We start from the raw sequence: 18,798 nt of genomic DNA, 5'->3' as shown, positions 1-18,798 counted from the left end.
CATTTCCATCTGCCTGTGTGACATCCCACCAGGGTGTTCTGTCATCACCTCCATTTCTACATTCTGTTGAGGCACTCACATGCAAATTAATGTCAGATACCAAACCACAAATCCAGGAAACTCAGAGAATACCAAGCAGGATAACTGCCAAAAATAACCCCAAAACCCTACACCTTACCATATTATTTTCAAATTACAGCAAATGAAAGATAAAGAAAAAAATCCTTGGAAGAGCCAGAGGAGAAACAACACCTTACCAAAAGATGAACAAAGCTAAGAATTACATCTAACTCCTCCCCCAGACACTGCTCAAGCAAGAAGAGAGTTAAGTGAAATATTTAAAGTGCTGAGAAAAAAAAAACTCCACCAACCTAGAATTCTGCACTCTGTGAAATTATCCTTCACAAGTGAAGAAGAAATTAAAAACTTTCTCAAACAAAAATTGGAGTAACTTGTAACCTTGCAAGAAATGATAAAACAAGTTCTTTAGAAGGAAGGAAAATAACATAGGTCAGAAACTGAGAAAGAAAGGAAGAGTAATGAGGAAAGAACAAGTGAGGTTAAAATAAAACTTTTATCTTAATTCTTAGTTAATCTAATAAATAACAGTTTGTTCAAAATAATTATACCAATAATGTATTCAATTATATATGTTTATGTATAAACCTTACGTATATATGTGCATATATATATGCTTATGTATGCGTATATATAAGTGAAATGAATGACAGCAAAGGATGGGAAGAAGGAATTAGAATTATTTTGTTTGTGTTGTTTTATTTTATTTATTTATTTGACAGAGAGAGACACAGCGAGAGAGGGAACACAAGCAGGGGGAGTGGGAGAGGGAGAAGCAGGCTTCCCACAGAGCAGGGAGTCAGATGTAGGGCTCGATCCCAGGACCCTGGGATCCTGACCTGAGCTGAAGGCAGACGCTTAACGACTGAGCCACCCAGGCGCCCCTAGAATTATTTTGTTATTATAAGGTACTGATACTACCTGTGGTCAGTCTTATTTGATAGTATACTTGTATTGGTTGTAAATGTATATTGCAAATTCTAGGGCAATCACTAAAAAAAATTTAAAAAAGAAGTATAACTGACATGCTAAGAAATAAGAAAAAAGGAATCATATAAAATGCTCAGTTAAAACTACAAAGGGGACAAAGGAGTGGAGGACAAAAAAGAAAAAAACAATGGCAACAAATAGAAAAAAGCAATGAATATAGTAGATATCACTTTGAATGTCAATGGTCTAAATGCACCAATTTAAAGGGATTGTCAGAGTGGATCAAAAAAAAAAAAATGACCCAACTATATCTTGTCTACAAAAAACTCACTTGAAGTACAAAGACATATAAATTAAATGGATGGAGAAAAATATACCACGCTAACATAATAACATGGTTATGATATTATGATATCATAATTTTTAAAATACTATGCTAATACTAATGAAACCAAAGCAGGAGGGGCTCTTTTAAATTAATTTAAAAATCTTTAATTCCAGTATAATTAACATACAGTATTATATTAGGGAGCTAATTTAATTTTAGACAGAGCTGACTTCAAAGGTAAGTAAGGTTATCAGGGATAAAGAAGGACATTACATAATGATAAAGGGATCATTTCTACAAGAAGACTTTAACAATTCTTCATTTATATGTCTGACAAAAGAGCATCAAACTACATGAGACAAAAACAGAACTGCAAGAAAAAAACAGATGAATCCACTCTCATAGCTGGAGACTTCAACATCCCCTTTCTCACAAATGGATATATCCAACAAGCAGAAAAGCAGCAAGGACATAGTTGAACTCAACTATACTATCAATTAACTGGATACAATTAGAATCTATAGACTACTTCATCCAACAGTGGCAAACTACACATTCTTCTCAAGCTCACATGGAACATTCACTAAGACAGACCACAGTCTGGGCCATTAACCACAATGGAACAAATTTAAAGAATAGGAACTATACAATGTCTGCTCTCAGTGGAATTAAACTAGAATTCAATAACAGAGAGATAACTTGAAAATCCAAAATGTATGGAGATTAAAGAACAAACTGCTAAATAACACATGGGTCATAGAAGAAATCCTAAGAGAAATCAAAAAATATTTTTAAGTAAATGAAAATGGAAACACAACTTACCAAAACATGTGGGACGATGCCAAAACAGTACCTAGAGGGCAATTTATACTATTGAATGCATTTTTTAGAAAAAAGAATAATTTAAAATCAATGATGTAAGTTTCCATCTTAACAGATTATAAAAAGAGCACACTAAATCTAAAGTAAGCAGGAGGAAAAAAATATAAAGATGAGAGCAGAAATCAGTGAAATTAAAAATAAGAAATCAATAGAAAATCAATGAAAACAAAAGTTGATCCTTTGAAAAGATCAATAAAATCTATAAGCCTCTAGCCAGGCTAACTAAGAAAAAAAGAGAGAGGACATAAATTACTAATATCAGAAATGAGAGGGGCGCCTGGGTGGCTCAGTTGGTTAAGCGACTGCCTTCGGCTCAGGTCATGATCCTGGAGTCCCTGGATCGAGTCCCGCATCGGGCTCCCCGCTCAGCGGGGAGTCTGCTTCTCCCTCTGACCCTCCCCCCTCTCATGTGCTCTCTCTCTCATTCTCTCTGTCTCAAATAAATAAATAAAATCTTTAAAAAAAAAAAAAAAGAAATGAGAGAAGGCACATCACTACAGATCCCAAGAAAATTAAAAGTATACTAAAGGAATACTATTAACAACTGTATGCCCACAAATTTAATAACCTAGATGAAAATTTCTTGAAGTCTTTCAAGACAACCTGCCAAAATTCATATAAGAAGAAACAGATGATCTGAATAGGCCTGTTATCTATTAAAGAAAATGAATCAGTAATTCAGTCTTTCAAAATAGAAAGCATCAGGCTCAGCTGGGTTCACTGGTGAATTTGATCAAACATTTAAGGCAGCAATTATTCCAATTCTCTATAATGTCTTTCAGAGGACAGAAGCAGAGAGAACATTTCCTATCTTATTCTACAAGGTCAGCATTACCCTAATACCAAAACCAGACAAGGATATTACAAGAAAGGAAAACCATAAACCAATATATCTCTTCAATATAGATGCAAAAATCCCCAACAAAATATTAACCAATCATATCCAATAATGTGTAACAGGAATTATATACCATAATCCCACCAAGTAGGATTTTATGCCAGTTAGGCAAGGCTAGTTCAACATTTGAAAATCAGTTAAAGCAATTCATCAAGGGACTAAAAAAGAAAAATCACATGATCATATCAATAGATTCAGAAAAGCATCTGACAAAATCCAGCACCCACTCATGATAAAAACTCTCAGTCTTTCTGCCCGTGGACGCCGCAGAGTAAGCATCGTTAAAGTCTCCCCTCCCACCGCCGTCATGTCTAAGTCAGAGTCTCCCAAAGAGCCTGAACAGCTGCAGAAGCTCTTCATCGGAGGTTTGAGCTTTGAAACAACCGATGAGAGTCTGAGGAGCCATTCTGAGCAATGGAGAACGCTTACGGACTGTGTGGTAATGAGAGATCCAAACACCAAGCGCTCCAGAGGCTTTGGGTTTGTCACGTATGCCACTGTGGAGGACGTGGATGCAGCCATGAACGCAAGGCCACACAAGGTGGATGGAAGAGTTGTGGAACCAAAGAGGGCTGTCTCAAGAGAAGATTCTCAAAGACCTGGTGCCCACTTAACTGTGAAAAAGATTTTTGTTGGTGGCATTAAAGAAGACACTGAAGAACATCACCTAAGAGATTATTTTGAACAGTATGGGAAAATTGAAGTGATCGAGATCATGACTGACCGAGGCAGTGGCAAAAAGAGAGATTTTGCTTTTGTAACATTTGATGACCATGACTCTGTAGACAAGATTGTCATTCAAAAATACCATACTGTGAATGGCCACAACTGTGAAGTAAGGAAAGTCCTATCTAAGCAAGAGATGGCTAGTGCTTCATCCAGCCAAAGAGGTCGAAGTGGTTCTGGAAACTTTGGTGGTGGTCGTGGAGGTGGTTTTGGTGGGAATGACAACTTTGGTCGTGGAGGGAACTTCAGTGGTCGAGGTGGCTTTGGTGGCAGTCGAGGTGGTGGATATGGTGGCAGTGGGGATCGCTATAACAGATTTGGTAATGATGGAAGCAACTTTGGAGGTGGCGGAAGCTATAATGATTTTGGCAATTACAACAATCAATCCTCAAATTTTGGACCCATGAAAGGAGGAAATTTTGGAGGCAGAAGCTCTGGCCCCTATGGTGGTGGAGGCCAATACTTTGCCAAACCACGGAACCAAGGTGGCTATGGTGGTTCCAGCAGCAGCAGTAGCTATGGCAGTGGCAGAAGGTTTTAATTACTGCCCGGAAACAAAGCTTAGCAGGAGAGGAGAGCCAGAGAAGTGACAGGGAAGCTACAGGTTACAAGAGATTTGTGAACTCAGCCAAGCACAGTGGTGGCAGGGCCTAGCTGCTACAAAGAAGACATGTTTTAGACAATACTCATGTGTATGGGCAAAAAACTCGAGGACTGTATTTGTGACTAATTGTATAACAGGTTATTTTAGTTTCTGTTCTGTGGAAAGTGTAAAGCATTCCAACAAAGGGTTTTAATGTAGATTTTTTTTTTGCACCCATGCTGTTGATTGCTAAATGTAATAGTCTGATCATGACGCTGAATAAATGTGTCTTTTTTTAAATGTGCTGTGTAAAGTTAGTCTACTCTGAAGCCATCTTGGTATACTACCCCAACAGTGTGAAGTTAGAATTCCTTCAGGGTGATGCCAGGTTCCATTCAAAACTGATTTGCAACCTGCTTGGGCACAGAAGCCATTGTCTCCACAAACCTTGGTGTAGTTGAACTGACAGTTAATGTGTTGTGACCTGGAGTTCACCATTAAAAAGGTCACCCAAGCAAAGTCCTGGAGTTTATTTGGTTATTAATATGATTGTTGGCATATCCTATGCAATATATCTAAATTGAGTTATGGTATCAGATAAAATTCTAGATGGGATTAAAGCTTGTGTATCATCCATTATCATGTGTAATCAATAAACGATTTAATATTCTCTTGAAAAAAAAACTCTCAGTAAACTAGGACTAGAGAACTTTCTCAACTTGACTATCTACCAAAACCTACAGCTAACATACACAATGGTGAGAAACTAGAAGCTTTCCTACTAAGATCAGGTACAAGGCAAGGATGTTGCCTTGGTGTGTGCCAAGGATCTCACTGCTAATTTTCAACATTTTACTGTAAGTCCTTGCTAATGCAAAAAAAAGAAAAAAAAAAAGAAATAAAACATATACAAATTGAGAAGGAAGGCATAAAACTGTCTTTGTTTACAGATGATATGATCATCTATGTAGATAATCTAAAAGAATTAAAAAAATAAAAACCTCCTGGAACTAATAAGTGATTATAGCAAGGTTGCAGGATACAAGGTTAATATATAAATGTCAATTGCTTTCCTATATACCAACAACAAACAAGTGCAATTTAAAATTAAAAACGCTACACCATTGGGGCACATGGGTGGTACAGTCTGACTCTTGGTTTCACTCAGGTTGTGATCTCTGGGTTGTGAGAGTCAGGCTCTGCATTCAACATGTAGTCTGCTTAAAAGACTCTGTCTCTCTCCTCCTCACCCCTGCAACTCTCACTCTTCATATATATATATGTATATATATGATAAATCTTTGACAAAAATAAAAACACTACCATTTAAATTAGCACCCCCCCAAATGAAATACTTAAGTGTAACAAATTATGCACACATGCACGTAAGAAAAACTACAAACCTCTGATGAATGAAATCAAAGAACTAAATAAATGGAAATTTATTCTATGTTCATGGGTAGGAAAACTCAATATTGTCTAGATGTCAATTCTTCCCAACTTGATCTATAGAGTCAATGCAATCCCAGGAAAATCCCAGCAAGCTATTTTACCGATATTGACAGAGTGATTCTAAAATTTATGGATAAAGACAAAAGATCTAGAATAGCTAACACAATATTGAAGAACAACAAAGTTGGAGGACTGACACTAGCCAACTTCAAGACTTACTATAAAGATACAGTAATCAACACAGTGTGGTACTAGTGAAAGAAAGAGAAATAGATCAATAGAACAGGATAGAGAGCTGAGAAACAGACCCCTCTAAATATAGTTAACTTATGTTTGACAAAGGAACAAAGGCAATACAATGGAGCAGATAGTCTTTACAATAAATGCTGCTTGAACAACTGAACATCCACATGCAAAAAAAATAATCTAAAAACAGACCTTTATATCCTTCACAAAACTTAACTCAAGATGGATCATACAGCTAAATACAAAATGTGAAACTACAAAACTCTTAGAAGATAACATAGAAGAAAACTTAGATGATCTTGGGTATAGTGATGTCTTTTTAGATACAGCACCAACCAAATAAATGATTCATGAAAGATATAATCGATAAGGTGGACTTCATTCAAATAAAACTTCTGACCTTTGAAAAACAATGTGTGAAGAAAATGTGACACAAGCCATGGACTGGGAGAAAATATTTCTAAGACATATCTGATAAAGTACTCCTTTACAAAATTTACAAAGAATTCTTAAAACTCAACAGTAAGAACACAAACAACCTGATTAAAATATGGGCCAAAGACCTTAACAGATACCTCACAGGGTACACATGCTCACACAGATGGCAAATAAGCATATGAAAAGATGCTTCACATCATATGCCCTGAGGGAAATACAAATTAAAACAGAAATGAAATACCACTACACATCTATTAAAATGGCCACAATCAGGAACACTGACAAACCTAATGCTAGTAAGGATGTGGAGCAACAGGAGCTCTCATTCATTGCTATTGGGAATGTAAAACAGTACAGCTACTTTGGAAGACAGTTTGGCAGTTTCTTACAAACCTAATTCTACTCTAACCATAAGATCCAGCAATCACACTCCTTGATATTTATCCAAAGGAGCTGAAAATTTATGTCTACACAAAAACCTGCACACAAATATTTATAGCAGTTTTATTCATATTTACCAAGACTTGGAAGCAATCGAGATGTCCTTCAGTAAGTGAATGAATCAATAAACTGTGGCACATCCAGACAATGGAATATAATTAAGCACTAAAAAGAAATGAGCTATCAAGCCATGAAAAGACAGAGAAACCTTAAATGCATATCATTAAGTGAAAGAAGCCAATCTGAAAAGACTACAGACTGTATGATTCTGACTACATGACATTCTGGAAAAGGCAAAACTATGGAGATAGTACAAAGATTGGTGGGTAACAAGGGTGGGGCAGGGGAGATGAACAGGCACAGCATAGAGGCCTTTGAGAGCAGTGAAAATACTCTGTATGATATTATAATGATGCATATTTGTCATTATACTTTCCTCTAAACACATAGAATGTACAATACTAATTGTGAACCCTAATGTAACATATGAACTTTGGGTGATTATGATGTGTCACTGGAGGTTCATTCCTGGTTAAAAAAAAAAAAAGTGCCACTCTGGCTAGTGATGTTGAGAAGAAGGTATATGGAATATCTTTGTACCTTCTTCTCAGTTTTGCTATAAACCTAAAACTGCTCCAAAAAAATAAAGTCTTAAAAAAGAAAGTGGGGAGGAATAGCATAGTTGTTTGATGACAGAATCAGGATTAAAACATTGAATTGGTTCATGGGCTGAATCTGCCAAAACAAAATTTAAGAGAGATAAATATAAGGTGCTGCACTTGGCTCCAAAAAGAAATCAACTCCAAAAGCAAGGACAGAAGCTCATCAGCAACTTCAGAGCCTTTAATATAGAACAACTAGGATTATAATGAGAACCACGTATGTGTGTAATATGCTATCATGCATAAAAGTAAACAGATTCTACCTGACCCCAAGAGGAAGTGTCAGTTCCAATGGTCAGAAGACCCAGGAAAAGAGATTTAGGCTCAAGATAGCAGAGAAATTTCTTGAGTGAGAACTGTACATGAATGGGCTGTGGCAGAGTACTTACTGTGTCTGCCAAAAGAGGAGTCCAATCCTGCTGCAGCTGAGACTCAACTATCAAATCAATAACTTACAACCGGTATCTAAGGGCCAATCTAACTCTAAGATTCCATAATTCTATAATATTTTTTATTAAAAGACATTTAAACCAAAAACACAAATTAATCAAACCAAAGCTGAATAATCCTACTACCTGGAAAGAAATATTCAGAGGTTCACTGTGTAGAATTGTATCTTGGAGCACATGAAGGTGATTCCATGATTAAGAATAACTCGAAGTGAGGTCAACTATTAACAAACTTAAAGCTAACAATCAGTTCTGTTTTAGATAATATATTACAAAAGGTTTTTTTAAAAAATAAGTAACACATTCAAACTCTTTCTCTTCTTCTCAACCACCTGGTTCTCCTGCCATGGGACAAATAAGGTTACCAACTTTTATGTATTCTTCCAGACATATTTTATGCATATAAAAAGCATTTAAGTCCATATTGCCCCTCAACCTTTGTTTTAACCAAATGGTAGTATATTTTGTATATTGTTTTGGACTTTGTTCATTTGTTTTAATAGTATATCCTTGAAGATCATTTCATATTAATACACGAAGAGCTTTCACATTCCTTATTTTTAAGTGACATCATAATATTCCATTTTTGACATGGATATGGCTCCTAAAATACGCTGTAATTCCTCATGAATAAAGCTGAAGACCAGTGGAATTAACTAGTAACCATTACTTTTATTTTTTTATTTTTTGTCAGAAAAGTACTTTATTTTTTTTTAGAAAAGTACTTTAAATGAGTTACAACTGTATACGTAGTATCTTATAATTTAATAGGGATACATAGAAGTATGTTATTTTTATAAATTCTGTCTGAAATACTTTATACTAAGCATTGTTTCTTTTTTTTTTTAAGATTTTATTTATTTATTTATTTATTTGAGAGAGAGAGAGAGAAACAGCATGAGAGGGGAGAGGGTCAGAGGTAGAAGCAGACTTCCCGCCAAGCCGGAAGCCTGATGTGGGACTCGATCCCAGGACTCCAGGATCATGACCTGAGCTAAAGGCAGTTGCTTAACCAACTGAGCCACCCAGGCACCCTATACTAAGCATTGTTTCTGTGAGCCTGTATTTCATTTTTACATGATTCATGTTAATTTAGAAATTGTGGGGGAAAAGTTCAGCCCAGAATGAATTATATCATTAATCAGCAATCCTACCATTCATTGTACATATATATATAAAAAGAGTATCATCTTTGTGTATTTCCTCCCATTACACTCTCTTTGCATGCATCCATAGTAGGGGCAAAAATATATGTAATGAACATATTTTGTAGAACTGCATTCCTGCCTCTAAGGATGTGTGTAACCATTACTTTTAAAGTCAGTTACTTAGTTGTTCTTACCTCAAAGCACACAGTTATCTTTAAAAAAAAATCTTATACAAAACAGTATCTACAGATTTTTAAAAATAAGACCTTATAGAGAGGAATAAATTGCTTCCCAGGTAATTATGGGAAAATAACACATTTGTTCATCTTCCTTTTTACATGTGTGGAGAGTTTACAATTAAAAAATTAAATCATGAGAAAATATAGCTATATGAAGAAAAATTAACTCCTGTTAAAATTTAGATAGTGCTCACTGTGCAGCCAATCATCCTTGGAAATATTTTATTTTATTCAGTTTGAGTTGATGTATGCACCTAAAGAGGAAAAAACACTTATAATTCAAGTGATTCAAAGTTTGAATACATTCAGTTTGGCTTTCTTTCAAGACTGAATAAAAAATGGCTAAACTGTTTTGAACTAATTGGAAGACAGGAAAAGTCTTACAGTGATAGATACACCTTTCTTATAAAAGCTAAAGAAATGGAAGTTATTTAATTAATTAAAAAAAAAAACCCAGCTGGGCAGATCAACTAGAAATGATACACTGGAGGGATTCTGATTAAAATACAAACCACAAGTATAAGAAGCCTATTAACTCTGTAGTGATCTCTTGACTTCAGAGATCATTCAACACTAAAATTTTACAGCTTAGTTGGTAACTAAAGGTACACTGTGGCCTAGGTGGCTCAGTCAGTTGAATGCCCAACTCTTGGTTTTTGCTTGGGTCATGACCTTATGGGTTGTGGGATCGAGCCCCTAGTCAGACTCCGTGCTCAGCGCACACACTCTCTCTCTCAAATAAATAAATAAAATCTTTATTTGAGAGAGAGAGAAAGAGACAGAGCACAAGCAGGGGGAGGGGCAGAGGGAGATGGAGAAGCAGACACCCCACTGAGCAGGGAGCCCCACACAGGGCTCATTCCCAGGACTCTGGGATCATGACCTTAGCTGAAGGCAGATGCTAAACTGACTGAGCCACCCAGGCGCCCCTAATATAAATCTTAAAAAAAAAAAAATTACTTCAAAGACTGCTCAGAAATTTGGCTTGTATGTTATCTCTCCTCTGCTCCTATAAAAGTCAGAAATGCTCTTCCTTCATACTCCCTTAGGTGCCAATGAAGGTAACAGTGTATGCTCCAGCTTTGCTCCCAGGACTTTATGAAATGGGTGTTAAAACATAAATTAATTTTTTAAAAGAGTAACTTCACAGTATAGAAACCTAACAAACCCTAACTCAGTTAACAATCAAGGTCAACCACAACAGAGATATGTTGTTGATACCACGTTGATAGTAGTATGTACCTCTGATATGATGTAATGAAAATTACACTTTACCTCCATCATCTTCTACCCTGAAACCCATACCAGTATAAATATCAGAAAAACACAAGTTAAGGGATACTCTACAAAATACCTGGATAGTAATCCTCAAAACTGTCAAGGTCATTAAAAAAAAAAGAGTATCTATAAAATTGACAGTCTAAAGTAGGCTAAGGAGACACGACAATAACATGTAATGTGGTATCCTGAATGGGATCCTGGAACAGAAAAAGGACATTAGGGAAATTCTGAAGAAATCTAAATATAGTACGGATTTCAGTTAATATATTATCAATATAGTATAGTAATATTACAGTATATAATATAGCATAATAAAGCAATATTAATATAGATGGTAATAATATCAATATAGGTTTAATAAGTATGAGACTGTATCATACTAATATAAGGTGTTAACAATAGGGAAGCTGGCTATGGGGTATGTGGGAACTCTCTATTATCTTTGTGAATCCAAAACCACTCTAAAATAAGAAGTTTATCAAGCTTCATTAAATAAAAAAGCAAAGATATGTTTATAAATTCCCATTACAGAAAATACTACTGCAAAGAAGGATCAAGGAGAATGGAAGTAGTTCCATAACCTGATGACTCAAAGCATTATTTTAATAATTTGGTTATAATACACTCTCTACCAAGAATCATCAAAAGTGAGTATATTCTGTGATTCTTAACCATATAATGCATAATACAAAAAAAAAAAGTGGATTAGGCTATGCAGGAAAAGCATTTGACAAAATCCAACATCCTTTCATGATGAAAACATACAACAAAGCAGAACAAGGGAACATCCTCAATCTGATAAAGGGCACTTAAAAAAACGAAAACCAAAAATCAAAAACCAAAAAAACCCAACCAAACTATAGTTAACATTATACTCAATGGTGAAAGACTGATTCTCTCCAGATAATTCTACTCAGAGCAATTAGTTAAAAAAAAGAAATGAATGGCAAATAAGTTGGAAAGAAATAAGTAAAAATATCTCTTTTACACCTGATAGGACAGTTGTTACAAAAAAAAAAAAAATAAAGAAAGAAAAATAAATAAATAAAAAAGAAAGAAAGAAAGAAAGAAAGAAAGAAAGAAAGAAAGAAAGAAAGAAAGAAAGAAAGAAAGAAAGAAAGAAAGAAAATAACAAGTGTTGCCAAGGATGTGGAGAAACTGGAACCCTCATACATAGCAGTGGGAATATAAAATGGCACATCTGCTATAGAAAATATTCTTGTGGTTTCTCAAAAAGTTAAACACAGAATTACCATATGACCCAGCAATTCTACTCTTAGGGCTATACCCAAGAGAAATGAAAACATGTCCACAGAAAAACTTCAAGACAGATGTTCATAGCATCATCATTCATAATAGCTACAAAGGACAAACAACCCAAATATCCATCAGCTGATAAATGGGTAAACAAAATTTGATATATCTCTATGATGCAATTTTATTCAGCCATAAAAAGGCATGAAGTACTGATACATGCTACCACATGAAATGGACCCTGAAATCAGTATGCTAATTGAAAGACTCAGACACAAAAAATCAGATATTGTACGATTCCATTTAAATGAAATATCCAGAAAGGTAAATTCATAGAGACAGAAAGCAGATTAGTGGTTGTCAGGGGCTGGGAGACGGGGTTTATAAGGGAAGGACTGCTTAAAGGGTACAGGGTTTCCTTTAGCATGATGAAAATGTGTTGGAACTATACAAAAATGGTAGTTACACAGCATTGTGAACACACTACTACTCAGCTGTATACTTTAAGATGGTTTATGTTACGTGAATTTCATCTCAATTTAAAAAACTTAAAAAGAAAAGATAATGTGTGCACAAACACAAAATTCTTATGTTCTAACAAGCATTGAAGGAGCCTGTCCCATAGCACCTAGTTTCTTCTCCCCAGAGGCAGGGACTACAAACAGTCCTTTTTTAATTTTTTAATTTTAATTTTTAATTTTAATTTTTTAAGTAGGCTCCATGCCCAATGGTGGACTTTAACTCATGACCATGATATCACGAGTCACATGCTCTACCGACTGAGTCAGCCAGGTGCCCCAACAAGTTTCTTCTTATGTAAACTTCTAAGCAGTCTATTCATAGAGTCATATATGAATATCTATGTGAAAATAAGTGTATTCATTGTTTTTATTAAATGTTAACCAAGTAGGCTCTCTCCAAACAAGGGAGATGGTAGAGTCACAGCTACGGCAGGGCCAGAAAGCCCTCAGAAATAGGGTTTCACTAATGTGCCTCAACACCTCAGGCTGTACTCTCCCCCATTTTCCACCCACCCAAAAAGCAGATACCAGATACTCTTCTTTAAGAAGTACCTGGAAGAAATTAAAAATTTAAACATAAAGGTCAAATGCTAGAGAGCCTGCTGTGATGAATGACATGTGCTACCAAACACAGGTTTCCCCTGCTTTCTGGAAGTAGAGCATTCCTATTAAAACTTTCGTCAGCTGAAATGGCATAATTTATTTTACCATTAATGTATGTGGAAAATTTTTTTAACATTCCTCGACCTCAAAAAATAACCTCTATTAGGTTTTTCTGACACATCACTGGGACACATCAGACATCACTAACAGGTGCACAAAATAAATCGAGATAAAGCACAGATACTCACAGTAAGTTCAAAGCCACGGTGGCTTGATACTGAGTGTAGTTCCAGGAAGGAGTTTCACAATGCCAGCCCTGGTGGGCATGTTCTGCCTCTAGAATAGCTCACTGCAAAACAAATGCTGAAGGCTATTTTTGCTTTTCATTTTCACTTTTTTTCATAAAAGCAAAACTCCTCTTTAGATTTCGTTTGGTTAGCAAAAACAGGCACTAATGTAGGTCTTTTGTAAAAGCAAAGTGATGTAATGTGAACTTTGGAAAAATGAGGGAAACCTGTACACAGTAACCTTTGTGCAAAGTATATCATTTCAGGAAATCTCATTCTAGTATTTTCTGAAGAGAAGATGCTGCATTAAGGAGCACAATAAAAACTGGGATTACTTACATTCAAAAATTGTAAAGATAAGATTTACTGGTATCCTTGCTATCATTGCAGTTTTCCACTTTTTTTTTGTTTCAAGTTTTTATTTAAATTCCAATTGGTTAACATATAATTGTCCACTTTTCTATAGCTCATGTAAAGAAAGGCCCTCAAGATCTTCAGATTTTCCCCATTCAATGTCTGTGGTTTTCTTGGATAGCCAGTGTTCTTATATTGTAACTTATCTGGGTGCAAAGACTCAAGGTACAGAGTTGAATAAGCTAACTCTAAGTTTTCCAAAAGTCTATTTAAGTGGTAAAACACCCAGGAGATTTTTTTAAAAGATTTTATTTATTTATTTGACAATGAGAGAGAGAGAGAGAGAGCACAAGCAGGGGGAGTGGCAGGCAGAGGGAGTGGGAGAAGCAGGTTCCCCTCTGAACAGAGAGCCCGATGTGGGACTCAACCCCAGGACCCTGGGATCATGACCTGAGCCGATGCTTAACCAACTGAGCCACCCAGGCGCCCCGATTTTGATATTTATTTCATTCTTCTTCCCACTCCCAAACATATAATACAGTCTGGTCCTTTTTATGCCTCCCCCACAACCTCCCGAGCTTTCAACACCTGCACTCAGATTCCTACCAGGGAAAGGAAGGATAGTCATCACTTAAGGGAAACAAAATAGCAGGGCACGATACATAGCTCACACAGCAGCTGTGAGATTCTGAGCTACTGAAGACCTATAAAACCTCTCCCCACCATCTTCCCCTGGATGACTCAGTCTTCCTTTTTGTTTAATTCAAATCATGAGTTCCTTCCTTTTCAAGTAATTCAGTTTGGTTTAAGGTTAAAAGCTAGGTTTTTTGTTTTTTGTTTTTATTATTTTAAAGATTTTATTTATTTATTTGACAAAGAGAGCACAAGTTGGCAGAGCCACAGGCAGAGGAAGAGGGAGAAGCAGGTTCTCCACTGAGCATGGAGCCCGACGTGGGGCTCCATCCCAGGACCCTGGGATCATGACCTGAGCCGAAGGCAGACGCTTAACAGACTGAGCCACCCAGGTGCCCCTAAAAGTTAGGTTTTCATCCTTTCATCTTTTACCTGTGGCTGCTCAATTTTTTCTTGACATCTCTTAGTTCTGCATTAATTGTAACAAATGCTTTCAAACTCTTAAATCATTACCAACTGGATTCTTTTCCTTTCTTAATAAATTCTCAGTCAAGAGCTGCTCTTGTTCCTCCTTTGCCACCTCCCTAAGTGCCTCTCCTTTTTCCTCCTCCTCTTCCCTCCTTCTTTACACTGAATGAACACTTTGTAGAGGTCTCTAGTCCAAGTATCTCATTTTCTGTAAGATTGGTGTGGACTAGACTTTACCTTTTTCCAAAAGCAGAGTATTCCTGGCAATTCTTACTGTACTAAGTGCCTACAGAGAAACAACAGCATTGTAGAACATCTCCATGGACCAGTTCGTCCTGAGAAAGAATACATAGCCTCCACAGCTACTACTTTTCCCCATCTACACATACTTGTTAAGTGTCTACTACATTCATGGTCTGGTACCAAAATATGATGAATCACAGACTCATCTTGACCCCAGAGGGTTAAACAGAAGAAGTGAAATTTAAAAAAAAAAAAAAATGTATGGCCTTATTTTGAAAGCACTGACAAGTACCAGTGCAATGTATAATACCTGGCCATTGTGATCACTATATAACCAAGCACCTGTGTAGATACCTGTATCTGTCACTCTCTTTTTGTCTCTGTGCAAATAAATGTGAAGGTTCAGAACATATATGATATCACTGCCAGGCAAACTGATCCAGAAAAAACAAGAGTACCTGTTCATATATTACAATGTCTCTTTCTTGTGAAGAAGGACACTCTTCCAAAGAATTGTTTTGGAGGTTCTGTTTGCTCCACTGTTCTGTGGAGCATGGGGTTGATTTGGCTCTAGCTAATTAGAACTGTAGAGACAAGAAATGTGCACAAGGATGAGCTTACCAAGACTACCAGCTGGCTGCCCCAAATGCTCTGGGTCTAGCAGCAGCTGGGAGACAAGGCAGGAACAGGTCACTTGACAGAGCCAAACAGGGAGGAAAGAGACAACAAGGTGTAGCAGCCTAGCTAGAGCTGAAGTCAAGATGGATATTACACTTGATCTCACCCTGTCTGTGCTTTTGGCTATAGAGGTATGTGGTGCTGTGTGCTTGCATGTGGCTGCCCCTGCAGACTCTGCCAGTCTGTGTGTTCTGTCTCTCATAGCTCTTCTCTGTGCTGTCATTTCAGAAAAGTACATACCAGAGCTGCAATCTAGCTCATAGAAAAGTTCTAGTGTGACCACAGTACTGCTCCAGATTGCAGCTGCAGGCACAGAGGGTACAGACCATTAAAGGTCTCTAGGGGCGCCTGGGTGGCTCAGACAGTTAAGCGTCTGCCTTCGGCTCAGGTCATGATCTCAGGGTCCTGGGATCGAGCCCCACATCGGGCTCCCTGTTCAGCAGGGAGCCTGCTTCTCCCTCTGCCTCTGCCTGTGCTCTCTCTCTGTCAAAAATAAATTAAAAAAAAAAAAATTTAAAGGTCTCTAGCCTCTTTTAGCAACAAAAGTTTCCAGGGAAAAGAGGTCAGGCAGAAAATTCCACGCCATTTATATTGGGCCACTTTGAAATCATTCTCCATCTTGATGGATAACAGGTGCTGGAAAATCACCAAGGCCAGGTTAAGATGCAAACTTAGAACTATGGATGCACATACCATGTCTGGCTATGAATCTGGGAAATTACTCTTGTTATCTTCATTCTGTATGAAAATTTTATTTTCATGATTGTCTATACTCACAGCACAAGGCTGTTGTCATTCCTTTTGATCTTTTCCTTCAAGTCTATCAACAACTTAATATATAAAAAAAGAATATGGGAACTTTCAATTTCTTATTATCAACAGGCTCATTAAGGATATTTAAGATATGTCAGTTATAAATGTAAAGGATGGATCAAATGACATGGGTTGGTATCATAAAATATTTATTTAGTTTTTTTTAGTGGGGGAGGGGCAGAGGAAGAGGGAGAGAGAATCTTAAGCAGGCTCCATGACCAGCAAGGAGTCCAATGTGGGGCATGATCTCATGACCCTGAGATCATGACCTGAGCTGAAATCAAGAGTTGGATGCTTAACAGACTAAGCCACCCAGGCGCCCGTGAATATTTAAGAACATAAACGTGCTACTTTCAAATAATCTACAATTCTAATTCTATTCTGAAACATTTGAAATTTTAATCTGCTAACTGCACCTGACACTAGATCAATAAAATAATAAAAGCTTAAAGAAAAGATAAAGGGTAGAAAAATGGGTCCATTTCCTGCCATCTAGAATGGGAGAAATGATACAAAGAGACATAATACATTGCCAACAGTCATAAATGTGAAAAAAAGAGGTGTAAGAGAAATATATTTAGGAACATATATAGTAGGAACAGTATATGCAGAAAAAGCATTAATGAATACTACCACTACTTCTTCACATAATCCTTACCAGCAAGGACTTTACAATCTTATAGTAAAGACTGATACATCTATAACTAACTATAATACAAAAACTATAATACTTATAAAACAAATAGTGTTAAGAGCATTTACGAGGTGTCAGGCATTTTAGAAACGTTACATCATTTAATCTTCAAGTTTGAAAGTAATGGTACTAACTTTATGGGGCTGTTGTGAAAATGAAAAGAGTTAAGGGACGCCTGGGTGGCTCAGTCAGTTAAGTGTCTGCCTTCAGCTCAGGTCATGTTCCCAGGGTCCTGGGATCAAGTCCTGCAACAGGCACCTTGCTCAGCAGGGAGTCTGCTTTTCCCTCTGCCTGCTGCTCCCCCTGCTTGTGCTCTCTCTGTGTCTAATAAATAAATAAAATCTTAAAAAAAAAAGTTAAGATCTACCTACCTACCTACCTTTAACCAAAAAAAAATATAGCTAAGTAGTTTTTCATTCTACCATCTAAAGAAGAGGCCAACTCCATAGGGGAAATTAGGAGAGATTCCATGGGGCAAGTGGTATAAGACTGGGTAGTGAAGGATGCATATGACTTACAGAGAGAAAAATAGAAGAAGATGAGCTACCATTACTGCACCAAATCATCAAACAACCATTTTTCCCCCCTGCCTTAAGATACTTGAAAGAATTGCCAGAGCAATTAAGAAAGAAAAAGAAATAAAACCAACCCAGATTGGAAAGGAAGAAGTAAAATTATCTTTATTTAAAGATTACAAAATTTCACATATGGAAAATCCTAATGAATCCACTAAAAAACTATTAGAGTTGATAAACAAGTTCAACAACACTTCAGCAAATAGATCCATATATAAAAGTCACTTGCATACCTATACATTAGCAATAAATAATCTAAAATTAAATTAAGAAAATTTCACTTGCAATAGCATAAAAGAATACTTAGGTATAAATTTAACTAAAAAAGTGTTAAGACTTGTACTGGAAACTATAAAACACTGTTGAAAGAAATTAAAGAACTAATGAAATGAAAAGGCATCCCATGTTTATGGATCCAAAGACTAAATATTGCTAAAATGACAATTCTTTTAAAAATAAATAAATAAATAGGGGGCGGAGCAAGATGGCAGAGGAGTAGGAGACCTGGATTTCATCTGGTCTCAGGAATTCAGCTGGATAGGGATCAAACCATTCTGAACACCTACGAACTCAACAGGAGATCGAAGAAAAGAATAGCAGCAACTCTCTGAACAGAAAAGCGACCACTTTCTGATAGGTAGGATGTGCGGAGAAGTGACTCTGAGACCATATTTGGGAGGATAGACGGTGAGGGAGGGTGCCTCCGTAGACCACTTCTGGCAAGTGCTAGAGCAGCGGAGCACAAAATCGGAACTTTTAGAAGTCGGCTCCACTGAGGGACGTCGCTCCAGTGGCTAAGCTGGGGATAGAACCCTCGCGGGACAGTGTGGTCTCAGGACCCTCGGGGTCACAGAAAGACCGGGGGTGCCTGAGTGCGGCACAGCTCCCAGTTAT

At 36.8% G+C, this 18,798-nt stretch overlaps 1 protein-coding gene across 9 annotated transcripts in view; it reads right to left on the bottom strand.

Moving 5' to 3' along the window:
• Positions 1-18,798, bottom strand: part of SPIDR (scaffold protein involved in DNA repair) — a 563,099-nt gene that overhangs the window by 122,262 nt on the left and 422,039 nt on the right. The window contains exon 1 of one of the 9 annotated variants that reach the window (XM_027596483.2): positions 13,408-13,599. The exons of the other annotated variants lie outside the window; for them this stretch is intronic. The gene's annotated coding sequence lies outside the window, so the exon portion shown is untranslated. Of the gene's footprint in view, positions 1-13,407; positions 13,600-18,798 lie in introns of those variants that run through there. 9 annotated transcript variants of the gene reach the window in all.

The sequence above is a fragment of the Zalophus californianus genome, chromosome 4 (genome assembly GCF_009762305.2).
Source record: "Zalophus californianus isolate mZalCal1 chromosome 4, mZalCal1.pri.v2, whole genome shotgun sequence".
NCBI classification, from domain to species: Eukaryota; Metazoa; Chordata; class Mammalia; order Carnivora; family Otariidae; genus Zalophus; species Zalophus californianus.
This window is presented reverse-complemented; position numbering and strand designations above follow the sequence as displayed.